General features: G+C 56.6%; 1 long non-coding RNA gene across 2 annotated transcripts; it reads left to right on the plus strand.

Moving 5' to 3' along the window:
- Window positions 1-16,410: 16,410 nt before the first annotated feature.
- LOC308640433 lies at window positions 16,411-21,577 on the plus strand. Of its 2 annotated transcripts, XR_014020272.1 has the most exons (4): window positions 16,411-16,544; window positions 19,490-19,591; window positions 20,909-21,074; window positions 21,157-21,577. It is a non-coding gene; the product is annotated as an uncharacterized lncRNA (long non-coding RNA). The 2 variants fall into 2 exon arrangements; XR_014020271.1 differs by having other exon boundaries at window positions 20,909-21,577.
- The last annotated feature ends 641 nt before the right edge of the window (window positions 21,578-22,218 follow it).

Genomic DNA, 22,218 nt, shown 5'->3' on the forward strand with positions numbered 1-22,218 from the left:
TGGGCACCCGTGGTCTCTTGCCAGGACTTCAGTAAGCGCTGAGCTGGTTCCCTGCCTCTGTCTACCTGTCTCCATCTTGGTTGTGTCCACTGATTCTCCCCAGGAGGTTTTCCAAGCATGAATACAACCACGTCACCCCCACCCCTGCTAAAAGGTCTCAATGGCTTCTTACAGCTTCGTGTGGCCTACTAAGCACTGGGTCTGCCCCCCCATCCATCTCTCCAGCCCATTTCCTGACATCTCCCCCTCCCTCCCTCTCCACCCCAAGCCACTCCAGCCAACTTCCAGGTCCTCAAATATGCAACATTCCTGCCCATGACCTGCCTACCAGGTTCCCCTGTCCAGAACCTTTCTCTGTCCCCTCCCCTCCTGGACCCAGTTAACTCTTCCAATGGCAGCTTAATGTCACTTCCTCAGGGCAGTCTTCCCTGGCCTCCACGCTGTACCCCATAGCCCTGGGTGCCTTCCTTCCCGGTGCTGACCACCGTGTGTTATTATGTTATCACCTGATGAAACGTCACCATCCTCCCCTGAGCATGTGGATCACGCTTGGTTTTGCTCATTGCTGCACCTGGTCCCACCCCCAGCAAGGACCCCAGCACATAATAGGTGCTCTATGGATGTTGGCTGATGAATGGATGAATCGATGTTTGCTTGTACACCTCCCCTGATGGGCTCTACTTATCATGGCTGGACACTGTTACCAGAGATTTCTACACCTAGGTCCACTGATATGTAAGCATACTTGGATGCTTTTCCAGTTGCTTTGTGTGTTCTATCATTTAATTCTCACAATCACCTTTGAGGAATGTTCTGATATCGTCTATGTCCCTTTAATATGAGGAAACTGAGGCTCAGAGAATACAAGCAAATTGAGCAAGATCACACAGCCATGTAAATGGCAGAGCTGGTGCTCACATCTACATCTGTGGGATTCTAAACCCGGGGCTTGGTAACCACTGGGATGCACCACCCTTTTCTGCATACTATTCTGTAGTAGTCCAAGTTAATTCATAACTTAATCTCCCAAGGGGAAGGCAGGACCTTCCTGGATAGAAATAAGATTCAAAACCTCATCCACCAAAGCATCAGACTGTGTACACCAAAACCACCAGAATCCCCGGGCAAGGGGGGACATGAGTGGAGGCGAGGGAAGGATAGGGAAGTGCACTCACCCAGTGCCTGTGCACAGCGGTGATGGTCAGGAAGAACGAAGAGCAGAAATGGACAGAGCTCACTGCTGCCTCTGAGGAGTTTAAGAATTAAATACCAGGTGGAGGTTGGCTGTGTGAGACACGAGGCGTGGAGGAGGACCATGCGCTCCTGACAGAAAGGCCCCTATTCCAGGGCTGACCTGCTCACAGCGGGCACAGCCCTGTCCAAGCCTCACCAGGCCCACTTTGAATCCACCCCCACCCCCAGGGTTTCTCCCACACCCACCCCTGCTGTTGACAGATTCCCCAAGTGCCTTTCAAGGTCAGCTCCCCTTCCCCCATGCCAGGCTCCAGTCTGGGTGCTGGGGATGCAGGTAAAGAGAAGAGTGAGGTGCTCCCAGATGCACGGGGCAGAGACAGGCAGCAGTGTCCCCAGGGACCACCTGTGTGCTGGCCCTGTGGCCCACATGTGATAGTCCCAGGTGGCTGCTAAGCATAAGACAGAGGTGGCTGTGGGGCCCTGAGGCCAACCTGGGCAGCACAGGTGGTTCAGGAAGGGCTCCTGAAGAGATGACCTGTGAGTGTGTCTTAAAGGAGAGAGATGACAGGCAGCCAAGAAGGAGCAGCCTTTGCAAAAGCATGAGCAGAGGGGAGCACGCGGGGGGCTGGGGGCAGTTTACAGTCAAGACCACTGGGCATCAGGGATGAGGGGCAGCCAAGGGAGAGGGGAAGGAAGAGAACAGTGTGGGTCACCAGGTCCCTGAGCACCGTGCCGGGGCTGGGACTTTGAGGAAGCCACTGGGAGATCCTAGGGCCGGGAGGGACATGGAGGATTCTTGAATTTTACATGAATCTCTTCATCTGGAGGAGGAGGAGGGACTTAAAGGAAATAGACTGGGGACCAGCAAGAGAATGATCCAGGGAGTGGCCGGGAGGTGCAGCAGGAAGGACAGACAGCTTAGTAGTTTGGTCAGAAAGAAGACCCAGATTGGATGGTTGCTGGAGGGAAATTTTGGGGTGGGGATGGACCGTGGACTACACAGCACTAATCCCCCTTCTAGAAGGAAGGAACCATTCTTCCAGATGTGGAAGGCTATAGGAAGATGTCCTTCAGCTGTCAGCAGTTTGGGGTTGCCCCTGATGAAGAAAGCCATCTCACTAAAGGTGACACTCCCTGGGATGTCCTACATCCAGGAATTGACCAACACAGGAGCATGATGACCTGGCCCCTCGGCACTACCCAGGACCACTCTGAAGGGCCATCCTGGGTCCAGACACAGGGTGAATGGGACCTCCATTGAGATTGCACACAGCTCAGCTTTGCCCTGCACCACTGCTGCCCGTCCCCTGCACGGGTCCACAGCCTGAGCGCAGACCCCAGCGAGCCTCCCGCACACAGAAACATCTCAGACCCGCCTTTCTGGGGTTGAAATGGTGCTGGTGAGGACAGAAAGCACTTGTCCCCGTGAAAATGACCCAGTAGATAGTGTGACTTCAAAGTTGCCAGGGAGAAAGGTGAGCAGTACTCAAGAGAACAGGTAAGGTTCTGGGACAGGTGGAAAGGCCAGCTCTTCCTGAGACAGATGCAAAAATTGGAGACAACTTTGGGTAGAGATGAGGTCAGGAAGTAGAGGGAGTCTGAGTCTTCACTTTTTTTCTTTTTTCCTCCTTTGCAGATGGAAGAAAGTAATGTTGGCTATTAGGGGGAGGGTAGATAGTAAAATAATTATGCAAGAAAATAATTACCAGGGGCACAGTATCTATTGCCACTGTAGTAGTAAGGAGTGCAGGGCCTCAGTGGGTGGGTGGGATTCTGCCAGCCTGTGTGCCCAGAGGGGCAGAGAGGACCCAGCCAGGGATGATGTGAGGGACTGGGAATAGGATTCCTAAATTATATACAAGAGGCCCAGTTAAATGTTACTTGTTTAGTATAAGGACATCTTTTGCAATATTTGGATATACTTATGCAAAAAATCATCCATTGTTTACCTCGTTCCTTTCTGACCCCTTCCTACACTGGATGGGCGACAGACTTCAGCCCAGGTAGTTCTCAGATTCTCCCCTTCCCCTCCCTTGCTCAAACACCTCCAGGCTCACCATTGTCCAAACCATTGATGGGTCATTTGAGGCCCTCTGTTTTCTGATCTTCAGCCACCCTCTCCACCCCATCCCGCATCCTTGGACACTTGGTCCAGGTCTCCTGCCTCTTAGTTTTTGGCTTTAGCCATTTCCTCTGCTTATAAAGGCCTCTCCCCAAGTCCACTCTGCCAGGAAGCCTCCTAGGTCTAGATCCCTCCTGGTGGGAGGAAGTAGTCAGAAGCACCTTGGGTGAGTCCTTTCACTCTGAACCTCCTCTATTTCCTTGACTCTAAATGGGCTGGATACTGCCTCTCTCATCCAGCTGCTGAAGGGATGAGAGAGAGTATTTAGAAAGGGTCAAGCACACCCTCGGATGTGGTACTCTCCCTGCCTCTGGCCAGATCCCTGCCTGGCACTCCAGGGTGTAAATGCACTTTTGCTGGATTGCATTGACTCAAAGGTTCTGAGCTTTTACATTTCAACTTGCTTCTCAGAATTACCAGGCCCAAGAGTGGAACTTAGACAAATTCAATTTCCTATATTAAGATGATCTGAAAAGAGATGAGTAATGAGGCCACTATAATTCTGATGGCATAACAGGTTTTTCCCTCAGTCCACGATGGGCCAAACCGTCTCCCCCTGAAGGGCCCCTTTTAGAATCAAACATGGCGCCTAGCCGCTCCAGCTGGAAGCAGGTAATATCCGCCACACACATTTCTGTCTCAAGCCCCCCCAATCCCAGACCACAAAAGGTGATTTCTTGGATCCATTAGCATAATTACCTGATTGCAATGCTATAGAGGAGCGATTAGATGAGCCTGTGATTTTTGCACAGTTATTTGTCTCAAGTAAGTCACCTGAAGTTCATCTGCCATGAGGATTCATGGCTGCATTCTGTAATCATAGGGAATTATTTTGCTAATAACAGAGGTACCTTGATCTAATTTAGTTTTAATGCCAAGAGGTGCCCTCCCAGAATAATCAGCTTCAGGCCAATTCCAATTTCCAGGTTTGTTACACATTCTGGAGAGAAGATTCAATTCAAGGAGGCTGAAGTTACTTCTTTATCACCTAAAGTCATCTAGGGGCAAAATGGATCCTACCTCTACGTGTTTGCAGAAAAACGCAGGGAGAGGCCCAGCCGCAGGGAGTCAGGGTGGGCGCCCAACCAAGAGGAACCACTGGGTCAGGTTCAATCCATTAGATATTCCTGGAAGAGCCCTACTTTTTCTTTCATTCATTCATTATCTCATTCGTTCTTTTCTTCCATTTCTGGGGTCTCTCCTCAGCACGACCTGGTCTGTGCTGTTATTGGATGCAGCAATGACAAATACGGGTGCCAGTCTCTTCCAGAAGCATTAACACTTATCAAGCCATTATGTCCTGTGAGCCAGGTGGGAGCTGCTATTGTACCCATTCTGCAGGTGAGGAAACTGAGGCAGAGAGGTTAAGAAACTTGTCTCAGTTCAGACAGCAGTTAAGGACACAGCTGGGATTTAAATTTCCCCCAAGGTCACAGGCAAGGTAGAATCCACACAAGGCATGGTGCAAGCCCCCTGCTCTGTGCTCTCTTTCAGGCTTAACAACTACTCTGGGACAGGGGTGTCATTAGCTTCATTTTATTGAGGAAGAAACAGAGTCTTGCGGAGATTTGACTTGGCCAAGGTCAATGCAGGGAGTACATGGAGGAGTTGGGACTTGAACCCTGAGATTCTGATTCTGAACCTGAGGCTGCCTTGGCCAAAGCTGGGAAATATGTGCAGTGTCTTTTGTTATCTTTGTTAGAGGCTGGGTTTAAGGTAATCACCCAAGTGCCCGGTGACCTGCAGTCCAGCTCTGATCCCTTGGGGCAGTTCCTCTTCCCCACCCCCGCCTCTCGCCCTAGAAACTTAGTCCTTTTGTTCCTGTTACCAAACAAACCCGATTGTCCGATTCCTGTTCCTTCATTCACATGTTTATGCTTTCAACAGAAGGCTGTCTGGTTCTGCAGGACAGCCAGGAGGTAGCTATGACTCTGTCCCCACCCCCCAGTCCTCCCTGGGGGAGGGAATGGGGTGAATGGAGGTGGCTGGAAAACCACTGGGCCGGATCCTCTGTTGGCTCCTGGGGTTCCCAGAGCCAGGGACCTGGGCTCACTGATGACCGGTGACGTCTGTAGGGCTGGAAGGCTGCTAAATACCTACGTGAGACCCCGCCCCACCTGCACCCAAGCTCAGGGTAGGGGTCAGCCAGCCCTGGCACTGGCTTCGGGGACAGGCTACTTCCCCATTGGTTGCCCATTAGTCTTCTCCCATGTCTTCTCCCTTTTTTGAAGTCATAGTTGTTTATACTCCGTCCCTCCTCCCTCCAACAAGTGTCCCTGTTGACCACTTTCTGTTGAGGCTACAGGAGAATGAGACAAAACTCCCGTGTGACCTCAGGACAGAGCCTTCACAGATGGCTGCATCCCCAGGTGACGGGCGCCACCCACACCCAGTTGCTGGGGTTGGGAAGGCTTCCTGGAGGCAGTGGCCGCCAAAGGGGCACCAGCGTGTGAGTGGGAGCTGGCAGGTGGCAGGGAACCACAGGTGGGAGGGAGGCAGATGTTTTAAGCCTCAGGGAGACGGGCAGGAAACTGGGGAGGCTGAGGAAGCCTGAGTGTTTAGGAGCCATCAGCCACTCTGTCTGGCTGAAGCATGGGCATTGGTGGCCATTTGCAGATGGAGTAAGGGAGGCCATCCAGGATGCAGCAGCAGGTCGCCAAAGGTCAAGAGCCTGGATATGGCCGGGTATGGTGATGCACACCTGTAATCCCAGCAACTGCGGGGGGGGGGTGGGGGGGTGGTTAAAGCAAGAGGATCCTAAGTTCAAGGCCAGCCTCAGAAATTTATGGAGCTCCTGTCTCAAAATCAAAAGGACTGGGGATGTAGCTCTTCCCCAGTACTGGTACTGGGGGGTGGGGGGGAGCTGGGGAATTGATCCTGAGGGTCATGGGCCAGTGGGGGTTTTCAGCAGGGGAGGGAGCAGGATCTGCGTTTAGAAGCTCATTTGAGTGCACAGGGAGGACTGAGGGGGGTGGCACTGTGAACATGCAGATTCCCTCCCTCCCCCTTCTCTCCTCCCCAGCCACCACCCTCCCTGACACAGTGTGAGTGTGTCGCCCCCACCCCCCACACACACACAACACACGAATAGAAGGAAGGGGGATTCGGGCCTGCTGCTCATCTGCCCTGGCCGACCCAAGCCTGGAAGGCAGCCCTGACCTCTCACCTCCTGGACCAGGGTCAAGAGGCCTTCAACACTCCATCTCCGGCCCCAGGCTTGATTTTGGTGCTCTCTGCAAAGCGCCTGCTTATGAACAGAGGCTCTGGCAAAAGGGCAGCTCCCAGCCCTTCTCCAGCCCCTTCAGTCTGAATCCTGCCTCTCACAAGCCCCTTCCCCAGCCCTGTAGCCCCTCTTGGCTCAGGGTGGTTGTGCCCACCCCACTCCCAAAGCCCCACGCTGTGGGGGAGGGGGAGGTCCTCTCCCCAAACACAAGCTCTTTTGTTCCAGCCCCTTGGCTTGGCCCTCAGCCCTGCGCCCGCTGCCCCGCACTTGTCTCCTGGTGGAGCTTGCCTTGCTCTTAATGAGCCCCGGGGCCGCAGAAGACGCTGGCATGCAGGGCTGGGGCTCAGGCTACTCCTGGCCCAAGCTAGGGACTCTGCCCCTGCCCTGCTCAAACCCCTTCCACAGCACCCACCTACTCCAATTAGCTAGCACGCAGGCCTAGGGGTGCTGCTGGCTTTCCTGTAACACAGGCCAGCAGGATGATAAAGCCTGTCACCCCCAGGGCCCCCTGGAGCCTGGCCAGCTGTGTGGGCCATCAAGCAACGGGCTTCGCTCGGGCTGGGAAGTCCTGAAACTCATGTCCACCTCTGTTGGGGCTGCTTCCTTTGCTGGGGGGACCCTCCCTGCTGCACTGAACTAAATCTCAATTCTTTCCACCCCCTTTTCCCAGCAGGGACAGTCCCAGCAGCCCCTCCCAGAAGCCCCCTTAGACTCCCTGATTCCTTGATCAGCCCCACCAGCCTCACCCCCTGCTGGGTCCCCATTTGCCCTTCTACACCAGGTGCAGTGGAGGTGAGTGGAGACCCCAGGCCCCCTGCAGCTCAGCCCCTCCTACCTCCCCCTGGAGTGGGACAGTCCCATGGGGTGCTCAGTACAGACTCAGAGTAGCAGTGAACCGTGGGAAGCACATGGGCTTTGGAGCACGGGGACCAGAGTTGGAATCTGGACTCTGGCCCTCCTAGCAACGACTCGACTCGGGGCAATCTCCAGGCCTCTCTGCCTATAAATTGGGAGGGGGCTTCCAGTGAGAGCTGTGTGGGCCACGTGTCTCTTTCCTCTGTTCTCTGGTTCAGCTTCTCAAGGTGCAAGAGGAGGAGGATCGGGTTGCCCTCCTAGATGCTGGGAGAGCCCTGGGCTGCTGAGGACACGGGGCAGTGGGGGGACTGAGACACCTCTAAAGCCACCACCCAGCAACACTGCTGCGCCCTGGACTCCTGGCTGCCTGGACTCTCTCCCTTCCAGCCTCCTCCTGCTGGGACTGGACCTCCCAGAAGTGGGCAGCCAACCCGGTTCCCCTGAGCGGCTCAGGGGAGGGGGCCAGGTGAAGGTGGGGTTGAGGGTCTTAGAGATTCTGGAAAGACTCATCAGAACACATTCCCTCCCTGTTTGAAACCATTCATACGGAAGAGCCCAAGCTCTGGGCCTCGCACCCGAGGTCTCCCTCCTGGTACTGCTGACCTCCCCAGGCTCCAGCCTCCTCTGCCCATCTGGACCTGGGTCCAGTCTACCAAACTGCCTGAGGTTCACAGAGAGGCTACTGTGTGGCTCTCAATGCCTGCCCTTTCTCCTGCGGTTCCCTTTGCCCGCTCACCAGGCCAACACACCTCAGGCTCACCTTCCCTGCGCTGTCATTGAGCCTGTTCTGAGCTCCTCCCTGAGACCAGATCCAGCCTGTCTGAGGCTCCCCAGGGCCTCTGGAACCAAGCAGAGAGACCGAGAGCTGTTGGGAGTGAATTAAGGAGGCTGGGAGTGGGACCCTGGGCTCCAGCCATCCTCCATTCCAGCATCTGCCCCTTAGAACTGAGCGGTCTGTGGGGTCCAGGGGAGGCAGGGGGGTGGAACATTCCAGTGCTTGGGCAGCCTCTAGACTAAATCTCAATCTCTAGAGCAAGGCTGGGTATCATCCCAAGGCCCAGCAAGGATGAGAATACTCTGGAAATTCTGGGGCAGCCCAGGTCCCCTCCTGCCACCCAGATGAGGCTGCACCCTGCCAGAGGCTCCAGAGGCTCTTTAATACCACTCTGTGTGCTGCACTGACCCAGCCCCCTCACTTAGCTTGCAAAGTACTTTTACTTGTATCAAATCACTCCGCCATTCATTATTCATTCAACAAACATTCAGGGGAAAGTGCTGGAGCTACAGAGTTGAAGCTCTGAGGTGTGTGCAGCAGGGACAGACATACACAGACAGGTTGACAGACAAGGCCATCAGGAGTGACAAGGCTGCCTCAGAGCCCTGAGTGGAATGGTGACTTACAGAGGTCCCTTGGTCTGGGATAGGGCCTGCCTGGAGCAGGGGTGACGGAGGCCCCGGTGGGAGCTGGCAAAGGGCAGAGGTGCAAACACAGGAGGGGTGTGAAGGGTGCAGAGGTGTGGAGAGGTGGACGATGTTTGGTCAGCTGTGCTGGTGACCTCACTGAGGACCACACGGGCAGGGAAGAAGCAGAGACCAGAGGAGGAAGGAGCTGGATATGGTCAGGAGGAGCAAGGAAATGGTGGGAGAGACTGGGAGAGCCCACGAAGATGCTGTAGGGTGGTCCTCAGGCGCAGGAGGGGACAGAGCCCAGTGGGCAGGACTGGCCTCCATAGGGGAGTTGAGTGAAGAGTGAGGCCTGCAGCAAAACACAGGCGGACTCAGAAGAGTCCACCTGGAGAGGCCGAGGTGGGTCGAGCTCGCTGCCCACTTACTGCTGCATACAGTAGGCCGTCACCAGGTGCCTGTGGGTGCAGCCAAGCCCTGAGGGAATGGGAGGAGGCAGAGAGACACAGAGATAGATGGCGAGACAGGCAGAGACTGAGACAGAGACGGGGAAGTCTCTGACAGGCTGCCCAGGCCCGCGGTGCTGTCAGAGGCCAGCCTGAAAGAAGAGCCGGTGGACTTTGCCCATGGTGCGGTGGGAGGGAGTCCAGACCAGGCCGGCTTCCTGGAGGAGGGGGCCTGACCTGCACCCCCAGGATGAGCAGGTTGCGAGGTTGGTGGGGAAGGGGAGGAGGGAGAGTGCTCCAGGACCGGAGAGGAGAGCAGGGCACAGGAGGGAGAGCAGAGGCTGGCACCACAGGAGAAGGCAGAGCATGATGGTGGAGGGAGAGGAGGGGGTGCTGTGACCAGAGAGGAGCATCTGCAGGTCAGACCCTGGTGGCCTTGAGTCCTGTGGGTGAGTTGACTTTGTCCTGCTGCAGCGGGGCAGGGCGGGGGACTGTGGGGATTTTAATACGGCCCCTTCTGGCTGGCCCTGGAGAGTGAGTTGGGGACAGGTGGAGATGGGGAGTCCCAGGGGGAAGCAAGATGGCTGCCCAGGAGTGCGGGCAGGGCCGGGCCTGAGGTGGGGGCTGGGTGACGGAGTCAGGGCGGACCTCTCAGGAGGCAGGATGATTGAGTGAGTCCAGCTCCTCCCTCTCTGCCTCCATCTCCCCATCATGCCATGGTGACAGGTAGGAAGACCCTCACAGACCCTTCCCCCGGGCCGTCCACTGCTCACCCAGCCCCCCCCCAGGGCTTCCAGAGGGGATTTCTGGGAGGAATCCCAGCTGGAAGGGGCATAGCTGTGGCTGGGTGGGCTCAGCAGCCTTGGGCATACCCACCAGAAGGAAGAATATGGGCGTCCAGGGAGGCCAGGAACGCACTGTGCTGCTGGGGAGGGCCCCGGCCTTCTTGGAATAGAAAGGGGTGGGGCCATGGTCCAGCAGGGATGTGAGCAGGCCCCATCCCGGGCAGGACAAAGACTTGGGCCAGTGCCTCAGTTTCCTCATCTATAAAATGGGACTCAATATGCTAAGAGATGCACTAGGCAGTAGAAAGGCTTGGGACACTGGGCCATGTCACTGAGCCATCTAACAAAGGTCTGCAGCTCTGTACCAGCCCCCACGACGAGGCAGCCACTGTCCTGGGCCATGCAATGCTTCATCCACCCTCTGGTGGAAAGCCCAGGCCTCTGACCCTCAGGACAGAGCCTTCCAGAAGCCATAGAAAGCAACGTGGGTTTGCCTAAAGCTCACATAAGCCCCTGGACAAGTGGCTTCTTTCTATTCCCACCCAGAGCCCCGCCCTCTGCGGGACAGCCACGGCTCTTCCCTGGGCTTGTCCTGGCTCTGTCCTCCGGCTCCAGCACAGGAACCCCTCACCAGCCCTGCACCAGCCCCCAGTTCCCGGCTCCTGCAGTGGCCGCCCGGGCTTGGGTGCCTACGAGATTCAAGCACCTCCCTGTCCAGTCTCATGGTTCTTGATTGACAGTTCTTCTAGATTGGGGTTCTTCTCCACTCTGTGGGGTAGGGGTGAGGAAAAAGCCAAGTCCTCCACCTGCCCTCTGAAAAGTCCAGAAGCCCAGGAACGGCCAGCCAGCAGAAGCGAGGCTCCCTGGGCATGGGGAGGGTGCAGATTGGGGACCCAGCCCAGAGTGGTAGAAAGAGAACTGGCATCTGGGAGTCCTGGGTTTGAGTCCCAAGTACCCCTTGCTAGCTCTGTGGCTGGGGGAGCTTTGGAGCCTGGATTGTGTCATTGGAGTAAAGGGGCTGCTCCTCCCTCTGGGAGGAGCTGAAGTCTCCATTCATGCAGAACCTTCAGCACAGGCCTGCACATAGTAAGTGCTCAGGAAATGGGACCCCAGAGTCCTAGAGCAAGTTGGAAGGAGTATGAATTCTGGCATCCCTTCCCTACCCAGGATAGGACACACTGGTGCAGGTACCTTACCACAGATGCGGGCCCAGGTCTTTGCCCAGGGCCTGTTGAGTTAGCTCAATAATAGAGCCAGGAGGGAGCCTGAGAGGCAGGGCAGGCCCAAGCACAGCTTCCAACATCCCATCTCATGGGCCACACCCTCAGGGAAGGGCCTAGGAGGCACTGGTTCAGAGAACAGGCTTCTTAGTGGGACAGACCTATGTGATTCTTGGCTTCACTAGCTGTGTGACTTCAGTCAAGTCACTCAGCCTCTCTGAGCTTCAGGGTCCTCATCTTCAGCAGGAGAATGATAATACCTCATCAGGTTGGTGGGGAGGGGACATGAGAGGACGGGTGAGCCACACCCCCAGCTCTGCAGCTGTGATTTTTAAGACGAGCCTCTATTTGCTACCAGTTGAGGCCAATCCCTTGAAGGCATTTTAGCCTCCTTCTCTGTGGGAAGGGCCAGGGAGTAGTGACATCAGGCCTCCACAGCTTCCAGCCTAAAATAGCCCTTTCTTGAGACTGACTCCACTCCATCACAGCTGCCTCTGCCTCCTGCTGTCCCCAGCAGAGCCAGCACGGTCCCTGTCACGCAGTGCCCTTCACTGGTTCAGTAGACTCTCCCTGGGAGTCATTTTCTCATGGGCAAATGGAAGGGCCCCCAGGTGGCAGCTCTGGTACAGCCACAGTGCTCAGACAGGCAGCAATACAGCACCCCAGGCCCCTTCAGGCATTGTCGCTGGAGTGGCCTGGGTTCAGATCCCACTGCCCTGAACTCTGCTCTGGGACACTCAACTGCCCCGAGCCTCAGTTTCTTCATCTGGAAAATGGGCTAGCAGCAACCTGCCAGGTTATGAGGGCTCAAATAGAGGGTGCACATCAAAGGCTTTTCCTGGAACCTGGCACGGAGCAGATGCTCAATAAGCCGCCTGGTTCTTACACCTGCAGCACTTGGAAGTTTACAAGCCACATCCATCTGCCTCCCCACCGGGGCCTCCTGTGACCCTGGGGCTGATGTCCTTCCTGGGTTGTTGTCAGGAAGAAATTTGAAGGTTCTGAACTTCTGAGTGACCTCGTCCACCCCAGGATTTCCAAAGCATCCAGCCCCTCTGGAGCATTCAGCCACCTGTCTGCACCCCGCTGGCTCCTCCATGAATCACAGATCCCCCAACAGGCCTCACATGCGCCTCTGTCTCCTCTGAAGCACCAGGCGGGGTGCGGCTGGGTCTGCCCATTTGTCATACAAGGAAATTGAGCCTGAGTGTGGAATGGGGATGGCTCAAGGCCACCCAAGCCAAAGGGAGCTGGGGTGAGGCTCAGGCCACAAGAAGGGAAGAGGGTGCCAGGGGCTCAGTCAGATCTAGTCTTGATGATCAGAGCTGGAATATTTGGGGCTTGGAGCCCAGTACCCTCAACAGAAGCCCCGAGATGGAGAGGATGCCTGGGGACGAAGAGCAGGCCAAGGGCGGGTCCAGCTGGTGCCGAGTTCGTTCATTCATTCCTCATCCATTCATTCACTCATCCATTCACTCGCTCACTGTTCATTCATTCCCTTCATTCATTCCTCATTTCTAATTCACTCACCGTTGGTTCGTTCCTCATTCATTCACTCACTCGCTCACTCATTCATTTATCCAGCGAGTGTGTAGTGGGCCCTGCTCAGGTCAGGTGGTGTGAGGCCCTAAGAATACAGCAGCAAACCAGGCAGGGCTCTGCCCTGGAGCATCGCCAGGGAATAAAAACCCATCCTGACCCAGCAGACACCAAGAGCTTCAGCAGTGGGTGGGAGGTGCCATTGGTGCAGTGGGAGAAATGGTGGGACCCACGAGAACCCAAAGAGAAAGTCTTGCAGGCGAGACACTGGGCCCCTGTCAGGCTCCCCCTTGTCCCCTTCCTTGGCCATCGAAAGGCAGATGGGAAGGAGGTCCTTCTCTGAAAGACCAACAGAGCCTCACCCCATTTACAGCTCTGCTACACCCAGCTTTGTCCCAAGACCCCTGAGCCCTCAGGGAGTTTAGCTGACCAGTGCCTGACCAAGAGCATCACTCCAGTGGTAAGTACCATAGCGCCCCCCAAAGGCTCTCCCCCCTCCATGCCTTGGCAGCTTCTGTTCCTTCTGTCTGGAATGCTTTTCTCTAAACCTGGGCTGACTGCATTCATTCACTCCCTCCCTCATTCAACCAGCATTTATTGGACGCTTACCACATGCCAGTCAGAGAGCTATGCCCCAGGCACACTGAGAGTTCAGAGGTGAAAGGTGGCCACGCAGGTTAAAGACATAGTAATGTGTAGTGCCAACAAGAACGGTTCCTATAGAGGACAAGGAGGACTAAGGCAGTGGAGTCTGATTTGATGGACGGGGGCAGGGGGAATATGGCCTAGGGAAGGCTTCTCTGAGGAGTTGGATTTCCATTTGATGTTGGGATAAAGAAGAAGAGTTAGTTCAGTGAAGAGTGAGAGGAAGAATACTCTATCCAGGTAGAAAAAGATAGCCTGTGCAAAGTCCCTGGGGTAGAAACTGGTTTGAAGAGGATAAAAAAGCTCAGATCTGTGTGGCTGGGACCTAGAGAGGGAGGAGGTGAAGGAGGGGGTGTCGGACGCAGCAGGCCGATCTGGATGGCACGGCCAGAGGGAGAGGCTATTGGAGATGAGGCCTCTGAGGGCCTCAATGAAGGTACAGAGAGGTAGTTCCTGAGCCAATAGGACCATGTGCTTACAGGAGGACACCAGAGCAGTTGCTTTCCCTCTCCACACACGCAGGCCCAGGGAAGACCAAAAAAACTTAGCGGAAAGGTGGCCATTTTGGTTGGAATATGGATGTTGGACTTCAAGCCTCCAGAACTGTGGGGACATAATTTTGGCTTCTTAAATCTCTGTTGTTTAAACCCTCAATCTATGATAGTTTCTCATGAGCTGACAGAGGGAATCAGTGACTAGCGACAGCTTTCCTGGACTCCAAGTGTGGACTCAGAGGTTCCATAACTTCCCCCCATCGGGGCATCTGCCTCCTTCCCAGGCTGACTTGGAAATGTCACAAAGGCGGACATGAGGTCTGCCTTATTCTTGGACCCTGGCCAGTGCCTATTCTTGGACCCAAGAGTTCAGTCCAGGTCCTGAAAGGTTGAATGAATGAATGCAGAACCAGGGCCCAGAGACGGGGGTGACTTGCATCCTGTGTCACCCTGGCCCACGATAGTCCCTTCAACTTGAGAACCAGGGCCTGTGGGGAGAGACCAGACCTCTCTCCATGGAAGAGCCGGGTCCCTGTGCCCCACCGCCTGTCCTCCTCTTCTCCTGGCCTTTTCCTCCTGTATCCCAGACACCTCACTCCCTGACTGGCGTCCAGGAGAGCCACAGCAGCTCGTGTGACAAAATAAGGGCTGACTGTGCACAGGGCTCTTGGGTTAAGGTGGAGCAGCCCCAGTTTCCAGGCTCATCCTGCCCAACCGTGCCCCTAGCAGAACTGGAGCACAGCAAGTTGGGGCTGTGGATTTCCGGAACATCACTGGATGGGGAGATGGAGATTCGAGGAATCTGAAAATCTGCCTGATTATGGATTGATCCCCCTGTAGCCCCCAGTGCTGGATCCTCAATGGGACAGCAACCCTGTGCCAAGCTTCAAGCGGAAAGTTCCGGGTGTAGGCAGGCCTGTCCCCACCCCCAGACTCTCTGCCCCCAGCCTTCCCCAGGATCTCATCCCTCGGGATCTGGAATCCATCCTTGGTTGTCTCCCAATCCAGGCTGGAGCGCTTCCAGGGCCAGAGCCCTTTCTCCTCCTTCCTCCTCTCCCTTCCCTTCCTCCGTCCCTGCCTCCAACCACTAAGCTAGTTCTGAGGACTGAGCTCCTCTTCCTGCACCTCTGACCCCGACACAGGTTGGCACCTGGAGGTCACTCGAGGTGCACACACCGGCCACCTGACTGCCTGGAAAAGCTAGGTGCTCACCCAGTCCTGGCCAAGCCCCCTCAGGGGTCGTAGGTCCACACGTGGCAAGGGACCTCTCCCTGGAGGGAGCTGGGCTGCTGCAGGGGGCAGGGAATGTGGCTTGACTCTGTGCCAGGCAGCCAGGGCTGGCTGGAGTAGGGAGTCGGTCCAGGGGGAAAAGAGCCCAGTTTTCGTAGAGGAGACTGAGCTCCCTGATTCCCTGAAAGGCTGACCTGAGCTGGGGGAGACTGCCCCTCAACTGCCCCTCCTCATGGAGCCTTCTCCCCAGTGAGCCCCAAACCTGCTGCCTTGGTCCCTCACCATGCTCCTGCCCTCCCGCCTCCCTCCGTTGCCCAGAGACAGACACAGTGTGCTCAGCATCCTGGCAGCAGCAGGGCCAACTGAACGGTCCAGAGCTTGGACAGCTCCCTCCTGGGGGCTCCCAGCCTCCAGAAACTGCCTCCACGGAAACCTGCGGCTTACAGATCCCTCCCCTGGACCCTCAGCTGGCCTGTCCCAGGCAACTTTCCCCCAGTTCTCTGCCCAGGGCTGCCGGTGGGCCCGAAGGCTGGGCAGGGCCAGCTCCCCAGTGGCAGCCTGGGGAGCACTCTCAGCTTGAGCCCTGGCCTTTAATGACAGGGTGCACCCGTCGCCTGCTCCATCTCCGTTGACCCGCAGGATCTCACTAATTGGATCTGCCACGCAGCGCCGCGCCGAGGGACCGGGACCGTGGGGACGCAGCCAGGCGGGCAGAGGCGGCCGCAGGAGGCTGCAAACTTCCTCCCTCACCTCCTCAGCCAGGAGCAGAGCCTGGCGGCTCAGGAGCTCTCCTTCCCCGGCCCCCTGCCACTCGCTGCCCAGGGACCCCCCTTGGGCACTGTGCCCCGTGACCCAGGGCACCATGCCCACCCAGAGTCCCCGGCCCAGGCAGTGCCAGCTGCCCGATCGCCTCCCCCCTTCAACTCAGATTCCTAAAGCAGAGAAAAGGCCCCTGAGCAGCCAGGCTGAGGTCCCCAACTCTGCCACTTAGCCGGCCAGTGTCACCTACTGTAGGAGCCGTCTTGGTCGAGGAGGGCGTCGGGCTCCATGGCGAGCGCGCCCCCAGCCCCTGCCCCCCCCCTGTTTTATGCCCCGGGGCCGTCTCCATGGGCGCCCGGGCTTCGCCTTTTGTATTCCATCTGGCGGCTTCTCCGGCGGGATGACGGGGTGTTCCTGCAGCAGGCCCCTCTCCAGCCCTCGCCTTCATACAGCACATTTAAAGTAGCAGTAACCTCTTTCTCCTCCCCCCGCAGCCTGGCTGGAAACATTAGAAGGGACTGAGGCGGCGAGATGTCTAAAATAGGAAGACGCCGGGACGGCTGGCCTGGCTGCCCGCGACGCTGGCTGCGGGGATCTGGCCCGGCTGTGCAGATGGAAAGGCTCAGAGGTGAGGCAGACACGGGGCTCAACATCTGGAAGCCCGCTCTGGGGCCCCGGGGCCCTGTGGGAAGAGGGGGAGGTTGACCCGCTCTGGGAGGGGGTGGGGGTCCACTCTGCCGGCCACCCAGCACCCAAACCCCAGGGGCTTCTCCCAGGCCCCTGCTGGAACCTCCCACTCAAATCTGTTCTCAGACATTTCCTGCAGTGTGGGAGATGCAGTCATTGACTCAGCCATCCATTCAGTTAGTCACTAAATATTTTTTGAGCATCTAGTCCTCGCCAGACACTGGGCTGGTGCTGGGTCTGCAGGGGAGCCAGGCGCAGAGTCTGGCCCCCTGCAGGGAACAGGTCACTGCAGGCGTCACCGGGGCACAGAGCAGGGGTCTCGCCTGGCTGGGGTGTGAGGTCAAGCCAGGCTCCCTGGAGGAAGGGGGACCTAAGTGGGGTCCCCACAGATGGGTAGCAGCCAGCCAGGGAAGGAAGAGGAGCAGTCACCGGTGCAGTTTTTAAAAGGGGTGGTGCTGAGGGCCCCAGGTCAGCTCTAGGTGGTTGGAGCAGAGGGGACGGGGTGGAGAGGGCCAGGGCTGAGGAACAAGGCCGGGCAGGTGGGGCAGGGCTGTGGGGACGGTCTTGGTCCATGGGAGTGGCCGGATCCCTGTTTCCTTGGGCAGGCATCCCTGAGTGCCACGTAAAAGAGGCAGGTGGGAGGACAGAGCTGGACTGGGGAGGCTGTGGCCTCGACAAGAAGAGCCATGGAAGCACTGGGTACCATCTGTGAAGCACCCACCAGAGGTGACCCGGGTTGGAGAGGTCACCAGCATTGCCTCTTGTGAGCCTCACAGTGGTCTCTTCTAGTAGACAGTGGTCATTGCTTGGACAAGACCATGCAGGTTAGAGAGAAGGACGGACTCGTCCAGGCCATAAGTAGTGATTGACATCCAGGGCAGAATCACAGCCTTGGAGCTGGGGTGAGGGGACCACGATGCAGTCATTCAGGCCACATCTCCGGGCCTCACAAGCACACTCAGAAGACAGACAAGGCCCAAGGGCTTGCAGGGGAGAGAGTTGAGCCCAATCAGGGAAGGCTGCCTGGGAGAGGAGGCATCTGACCTGGCAGAGAGGGAACAGGCTGAGCAGGGAGGGAAGGCGTGCAGGCCAAGGGGTGGCAGGAGAAAGGCAGGGAGGGCAGAAGGGGACATTAAGTGGTTGGGAGAACGTCAGGGCTAAAGAGCAGGCAGGGAGCGCCAGCCTGGGGCTGTGGGCTTGTCCCGGGGGGCCACATGCCGTCCAGAAGACCTCTGTGTGGAGAATGACCTCCTTTCCAGTGGATGCCCGGACATACCTGCAAGCTGCCCCCCAGCCTTCCGTCCGCACTGCGCTCAGAGCAGGAGAGAACGTTCTGCCCCCACAGAATGGCTGGACACAGGGGCCGAGTGCCAGTGACCTGCTTTTGGGAGACATGGCTCTGGTGTGGGTGGGGGACATCATGAGGAGGGAGGTGGAGACAGAGATGGGCAGGAAGCTGGCGAGACCTCATGGAGGGGAGTACACAGGTCCCTCCCAGCTACCCATGGCTGCCCAGCTGCCTCCAGAGGACCAGTGGCTGCTGACGTGGTTGGCCTGGCCACAAGGAAGCTCCTCCTGTCCCCCCAACCCGCCTTCCCCACCTTGGACCACATGGATTCCAGCTCCCAGCCTCCTGCTCCTTTAATTACAGGGAGGCCCGGCCCGATCCAGGCTGGCTGCAGGCTCCCCGGCCCTCCTGATCAGGGGCTGTGGGGACAGGCCGTGTGAGGTGGGAGGCGGCCTAGGAGTGGGGACTCTGCCCTGGGGACCACCTACCCATGGGTGGGTTCAGGTCCAGTGTGCTCCAGCGCTCCAGGGCCCCCGGGTCCTGGGAGTTCTGGAAACCAATTTTTTACGTAGACACATGGAGAACTTTCTAGAGTATGGAAGCTGAGAGGAGGAGGCTGAAGCCCTGGGCTTACATCTCAGCTCTACCACCAAAGTGGGTGACACCGGGTGTTAGTTACGAAAGCCTCATGAGCGGCTAGAATGGGGCCACTCACAGCCCCAACCTCAGAGGGTTCTTGTGCGGATTAAAGGGGATCATGAGCCTCAAAGGGCTTTGTGCGTGGCTGGCTGGGTGTGTCTGCAGCACTCAGTACTGCTCATCCTTATATAAGCTTTTGTAATCACAAGCTTTTTCCCCTCACCACAGCCTATTGAGGGCGGGGCTGGGGGCGGGAGAACACAGGCCCATTTTACAGACAAGGAAGCCGAGGCTCCAACTCGACTTAAACGACTCACGACTCAGGGGTAGGCTCAGGCTGCACCCTTCACTCAGCTGCGTCCCCAGAACCTGCTGAGAGCAGGAAGTGGGTCTTGGGGAAGGAAGACCTGGGCCCCCATCCTGGCTGTGCCTCCAAGTGGTGGCGTGACCTCCCTGGGCTTCACCTTCTTCACCAGACAAGGAACAGTTGGATTAACCCAGCATCCTCCCACCCATTTCCCTCTTTTTATGACTCAGATATGTTTAGATATGCAAACAGAGCTCCTGCCCTCCAGGGATGCATTTACAATAAATGTATATTGCACATCAGGCACCAGGCTCCGTTTCTCTCCACTGGGGAAAACCACATCAGCACAATCAGACCCCTCTCCTCCTGTTTAGTGGCTACAAAACATTCCATCCTTTGGCTGTGCCATACCTGGATTGAGCCAATCCCCTCCTGATGGACACCTAGGTTGCTGCCCTTTCTTGGTGACAATAAGCAATGCTTCAATTATCTATCTATCTATCTATCTATCTATCTATCTATATATATATATATGTAATACACACAAACACACACACACACACACACACACACACACACATATATTTTGTACTGGGGATTGAACTCAGGGTTACATATCTTTAATCCTTTTTATTTTTTTATTTGGAAACAGGGTTTTGCTAAGTTGCTAAAGCTGGCCTCAAACTTGGCATCCTCCTGCTTCGGCCTCCCCACGTTGTTGGGATTACAGTATGCACCACCACTCCCGGTTGCCGTGAGTATCTTGACTGCACCCTGTGCACACCTGTCTAATGATCTCCGTGTGGTAAAACTGTCAATACAAACTTGCTGGGTTTGTCAATACAAAGCACCTGCATTGGTACATCCCCAGCGTGGCTGCAAAAGGCACTCAGGCCCCATCTGGATCTTGTATTCATTTCACCAACAGTTAACAAGTGCTGATTTTGTGCCCAGTCCTGTCCTACCTGGGATGGCCAGCGTCTCTTCTCACATGGATTTATATTCTATCTGGAGGGAGAGGAGCGCTATTTAGAAAATTAAATCTGGGCCCAGGAGAGTACATTCTGAGCAGTAACTTGACAGGCAAGGTGAATCCAGGGGGCCAGCCTCCAGGGGTGGGTGGAGCCACTGCAAGGGCTCCACCTGAGTGAGGCTGGCAGGCCCGAGGTCATGTGTTGGCCAGAGTGGCTGGGGCTGGGGGATGGGTGGAAGAGTGGCCCAAGAGAAGAGATAAATTCTGGGGCTGCTCCGGGGAGGGCCTGTGGGCCAGGGAGGGTGGGCGCCATTTCGGGTAGAAGCAGGGGAGTGACCTGTGGGATCCCTGGCTGCTGTGTAGAGCGTGGACTCAGGGAGACCAGGTAGGGCACTGCTCCAGCCCTTTGAGGTGCAACATACGGGGACCTCCAGCAGGGGCTGGGGCCAGGAGTGGAGAAAAGCACCCCAATTCTGGACGCGTGGGCAGAGCCAGTACAGCTGACCAGGCAGAACAGAAGCAGGGAAAAGAAATGTGCCCAGAATGGCCCCGAGGCTTCTGGACTGACCAATAGGCTGGTCTTCAGAGCTGAGGCTGCATCATCAGAGCTCAGGGCAGCAGTAAGACGGGGGTCCGCTGCGTTCCCATCCCAGCAGCAGTGGCCTGTCACTCCATGTAATTGAAGGAGCTAAGTGGTCACCAATGGCCACGGGTGGGGGGACAGTAGCCCCACAGTGGGCATGCAGGAGGCAGGCACCTGCTGGCTGGCTTCCTCAGCGACTCCCTGCTGGGAAGGACACGGCCAGCCAAGTCCTGGGCCAGGCCAAGCCTAAGAGCCAGGCACATAAAGGAGGAACCAAAACCCAGAGATCTAAAACCGAGCAGAGGGCAAAGCCGGGGTGCGAAGCGGGAGCCCCCAGCTCAGCAAAGTCAAGAAAGCTTTTACAAAGGAAGGACCAGCTGCATTGGACTGTGAGGGGTGAAGAGGAGTCCCCGTGGATGGCAGCAGAACAGGCACGTGACCCGACTGCATGTGTCCAACAACCTGGGCTGCATGTGCTTTCAAGCTATTTTCTGCTCTGGGTTCTGATTTTCTAGCTAAAGCCTCCTGTCCAATGCCAAATGGAGCCTCTGAGGAGCCCACAGCCTCCTGCTGCTCCCCACATTCTGAGCTGGGCAGAGGCTGATGTGGGCCGGCACCATGTCACCGCTCTGCAGGCTGTCACACAGGTGCTTCAGGCCGGCCCCTGCCCCACGCCTCTTGGTGAGTCTCGAGGGTCCTGGGGGGCTGCTGCCTCCCTGCCCTCTCCACTTCCTCTCTTATTATTATTCCCTACCTCTCCTAGCTTGACTCTAAGAGTTGGGTTTCTCCCAAGGAAGACATGGCAAGAGTTCAGCCATTTGGAGCTTAGGACCTTCCTGGGTCCAAATCCCCAGCTTCCAATTACCTGCTGGGCACATGGTTCCCCTTCTTGGTGCCTTGGTTTCCTCATCTGTAACTGGAGGATACAGATAGGCACCGGAAGGCTGAGAGAAGAATGGAGTCTCTGAGACAGGTAGAACGTAGACTAGGACCTGGGCCAGAGGAGGTGCCCAGTGCTTCTGAATCCGGAAGCCACAGCGTAGCCTGCAAGCCCGCGTGAGCTGCCCCAATCCCATCTCCTCCCACGACTTCCCTTCCCTCTTCCTCCCTCCCACCAGCCACATGCCTCCTTGATTCCCTTCTTTGTTTCCCCTTAGATACTGGGATTGAACCTGGGGGCTCTACCACTGGGCTACACCCCCACACCCCAGCCCTTTTTATTTTTTTATTTTAACACAGGGTCTTGCTCTCACTATTTTGCTCAGTCCGGCCTTGAACATGTGATCCTCTTGCCTCAGCCTCCTGAGTTGCTGGGATTAAAGGCCTGGGCCACCAGGCACCACCACACCATGCCCTGGTTCCTCCTTGTTTTCTTTTGAACTGTCCATGATCAGCACGCCCTCACCCCAGGGTTTCCCAATGTCCTCTGCTTGGAGTGAGGCCTCCCGGCAGCTCTCCCGAAAGCAGCTGCATCCCCAGAACCTAGCACAGTACTTAGCACAGGGGACCCCCCCAAAAACACTTAATGAGGGAAATATTTATGGAATGACTAAGGGTTAGTAATTGTCATCCCCACACATGCCAAGGAGTGCTTTGAAGGCTTCAGGACATCTCACATGAAGACACCCCCATCTGTCTCTCCCTGCATCTTAATGCTCCCCAACTGCACTAGATTGTCCCTTCTCATGAAGGGCTGGGACCCCAAGACCAGAAAGGGGCCATTAGGTCATGGGCCTGTTCAGCAAGCTTTCACAGAGGTTTGCGGAGCCCCATTTCACAGATGGGAGCCCTGAGTGGCTGAGAAGCCGCAGAGCTGGGTTTGGCC

The sequence above is a fragment of the Spermophilus citellus genome, assembly GCF_964194105.1.
Source record: "Spermophilus citellus genome assembly, contig: SCAFFOLD_58, whole genome shotgun sequence".
Lineage (NCBI taxonomy): Eukaryota > Metazoa > Chordata > Mammalia > Rodentia > Sciuridae > Spermophilus > Spermophilus citellus.